Here is a 4171-nt window from a genome sequence, read left to right on the forward strand (position 1 = left end):
AAACTGAATTTCTTTGTGTTTTGGATAGATAGATAGAAGATAGATAGATAGATACATAGATAGATAGATAATAATGTAGACTTGATAAGTGCAGAGTAAATACAATATAGCTTACACTTTCTGCAAAAAACACCTGACAAGTGCACCATTTAGTTCTGTTTGAAACACATTTATTAGAAAGTACCCAGCTATTTTTAAGCTTTTTAAAAAAAATTATATTTATGTCCCGTTTTTAAAGATCTCTAAAAGGCGTCATTTAGTAAGAACCTGTGGGCGTGAGCCACAGGCAAGCTGTGTTAAGAGATGTACTTTCATGGCGACTATGGCTTATCCTTTAAGGTTTATTGTTGAAAAGTGGGATTTTACAAAATAAACCTGATTTGTAAAACTTAAGAATGAAGAAAAATACAAAATGAATATAATTTCCAATCAGTTATAGGCATATACTGCACATGCTTGCTAATTTTGGCTGATGAAACAAACACCTGTTTTTAATTTACCTTTCCAATGGTACGCTCCTGGTGCACCAAATAACAGAGATTTGTTGTCCTTTGCAAAAGATGCTCCATGGCCCTGTTGGCAGTATGCAAACCACCCATGGTCCAAAGGTCTTCTGGTTAGGTGTTCAGAATCACAAACTACCCTTCTCCACGTCCTCTCTTCCTTCCCAACCTGCAGGTCATCTCCTAACAGGTAACACTGACCCGTCACCAAGCGAGGGATATACAGTCCCGGCCCCGGGCTCCAATGCTGGTATCGATGGGCACAAGTCTACAAGGGAAGGATGGTAAAATTACTGTTGCATTGATTTTTTATTGATTTTTAAAAATGATTTAAATGTGGAGTGTTTGGCTTACCATTATATTTTTACCAGGACCTTGGCTCGTCACTCTAACTCCCATCCACTGGTTGTTTATGCCTTTACTATTGAGGAACTCTAGAAAAATACATTTGTTGGGCTCACTGCAATGACTGACTACAAGGTCACTATAATAACATACAATAAGTACTCAGATCTTTTACTTAAGTACCAATATTACAATGTAAAAATAATCCACTACAAGTAAAAGTACCTTCATTTAAATTCAAATCTTGGGTATTAGCTGCACAATATACTTAAAATATAAAAATTTCTCATTCCTGATATAGTGATAGTGATATATAGTGATATATGTATTATATTATTTATAACACTGTTAGATTCTTACTGATGCATCCATGGGTAAGCAGCATTTTTCTATTGTTGCTGGAGGTATTTTTAATTACTTTATATACAGTTAGGTAGTTTAGTCTGGTTCCCAACCAAAGGGTCGAGCCCCTCCTGAGGTTCAAACTATAAATCTGAGGGGCCATGAGATGATTGATTTATTTTTTATTTTTTTTTATTTTTTTTCTAATCTTTTTAAATGTTGGATCATTCAAACTCATTGTGGCCTCAAACCATTATTTAACTGAAACCCTGTGAGACTTTTAGAGGGGAAATCACGTTGTGTAAGTGGTCACAAGACAAAACGGTTGAGAACCACTGGTTTAATCTTTGCCAGTGCATTTTATTGTATGCATTTATCTGTTTTTAATGAAAAATCTTAATCTGAAAAGTAACTAAGTAGAGTAAAGAGTACAATATTTCCCTCTGAAATGTAGTGGAGTAACATATACATTATAAAGTAGCATAAAATGAATACGCTGTACTACACATACCTCAAAATTGTCCACTTTCTACCACTCATTGAATTCCATTAAACATACAAAAACTCATACATTTTCAGAAAAAAATTGGCAAACAAACCTTCATTATTAAACTCAATGGGCCGACAGTGCTTGGATGATGTTGTAAGATCGCACTGGTAAACAACACCTGTAACATTCACCTGGTTCTGATGTTTTGATCGTGGAGCTCCTACCAGCAATCTGGGGAAAGTGGTGAGTGGTGAGACACAGATACAGATTTAGATTTAACGTATTCAAACTAACATAACCATCATTTTCACTCACAGGTTCTTTCTGGTGGGGTTCAGCTGCTGGTGGAAGGCAACAGAAAATCCAAACAGGGTTCCTGGATCTCCATTTCTCTGCAGCACATTCTGGGTGTCCAGATTGAAAGCTGCTACTTTAACAGTCTGGAGGTGCCAGACACTCCACAGATACACCATGTGCCAATGTTTTGCCATGTTTTTTTGTTGTTCTAAAATCTACTCTTTCTCATGCAGTGCCTGTGCTCTCTGAGAGAACAGAGAAAGTGTGAACACTCATAAAAAAGGGATTGGCACATGCCGCTGCTAAGTGGCTCATTGTAGACAGATAAGCGGGGCGGGGTGGCGAGAAATTTATCTCCACACTAACAAAGCTGCTGAGTTATAACTACAGTTATCAGACTTGATAACTGTAGTTAATATTTCTGCTTTGATGAGAGTCAAACGGAGACACACCCTTTGAGCAAAAGTCTGGTTGTGCTGATCTTAGCTGAATATTTAGAAGATTAGATGGTCATGTTAGTTCTGCAAAAAGCAACATCAAACATTAAGCTTGTCATTCACTGCTCTGTGACAGTTATTGGGATATGGGAACTTATTCAGAAACACCCTGCGATCCATTCACACCTGAAAACTACCTCATAAAAGCACCCTTTTCTCCCATTGCCTAAGCAACATGAATAAACGTATTTATTCTTCAGTGGATTAGGTGGAGCTGGTGAACAAAACTGTCACTTTCTTCATCTGATTTGAAGATTTACACCTCATACTTTTGTCGTCAAGGCTGAAAGCTTTTGATTCTGCATGTACGTTTTTTTTTAGATTATTCATTATGTAGTAAACTCTCATGCTAGAAAGTAATGTCCATTTTCTTTCCCTCATGTTTTCACTGCAGTTTATAATAACTGAATATTCTGTAGCTTCTTGTGCAGACAATATATATTGGCCTGGGTTATTATTTTTAAAACTGAGCAAGTCTTTAGCCTATTGCATTTTCAAACAATGTTTAACAACACAAAATGTTAAATAAGCCCCCCAAATACCATGTTTTTGACTTTAAATTTTATGAGTTACTTTTCATTTAGTGTCTTTAACAGTTTTGAAGGTGAATGGCAAACACTTGTGACCAGGGTTTGGGGAACAATCTCACACAGTGTTATTTAAACCAATAAAATACAGATCCAGTTTCCAAGGGTAAAAACTACTACTACTAAAAAACTAAAAAGTGTCACCCCATTAACCTCTTTCACTTGTTTTAAAGCTAGAGTGAAGATACTGGTATCATATGAATATAAACTAGTTGACCTAACCCATCTGTGGTTACCATGTCATGCTAACATAACACTCCAAAGTTAGGCTAAATTTTGGCGATGGAAAAACTGGCACAGCCATTTTCAAGGGGATCCCTTGACCTCTGACCTCTAGATATCTAAATGAATATGGGTCTATCCTATGCAGAAATGCCCATTTTGTGCAAATCCCACTTAGTCTTAGGCAAAGGCCATTTAGTTCCTTTAATGTGGTATAAATGTGTAATTTTCGCCTACTGCATTTGAAGATTTCTGCATACTGGGGTCCTAAACAGGGTTATAATTGCATAAATTGGGAATGACTGGAAAGCTGAGACACAAACTTCATGCCACACCTGCATAAATCAGTGTCCCTCTTGTGCCACCCCAGTCAAAATCTGGCCTGCTCTTGAAAGCACCTCAACCTTCATCCATTCAGACACAGCAGAGGCACCCATGCAAGGTGCCAACCTACTCAAGGACACTTGACACCTCTCTGTGGAGGAGGTGGGGAATGAATAAGGAACCTCCTGATTGCTCCACGACTGCTTTACCTCCTGAGCCGTGCCGTCTCATTTATCTTTTTCCTCAGTCACAAACAACCCAGGAAATGTTCCAGTAATCAAAAGAAGGCAACATCAAAGTCAGTCAGTGAACCCATTCATTTAATAAGTATCTCAAAGTAACTCTCTGCACAGGATTAAGGGATGAGGAGCAGTGACTTATATATATACTGTCTATATACTGTAGGAGAGCATAAGGAGCTACACCAGGTGCCTACTTGAGCCTAGTATGGCTTAAGGTGGACTGAGCTTTAAGGTGGCACAGCTAAAACTGTTAGACACTTAAAGAGAACATGGAAATTAAAAAATTACCATTATTTGAATTTGTGAATTGAATTAGATAAAT

Source organism: Morone saxatilis, unplaced genomic scaffold (assembly GCF_004916995.1).
Source record: "Morone saxatilis isolate NCDOM2014 unplaced genomic scaffold, NCSU_SB_2.0 Contig22, whole genome shotgun sequence".
Lineage (NCBI taxonomy): Eukaryota > Metazoa > Chordata > Actinopteri > Moronidae > Morone > Morone saxatilis.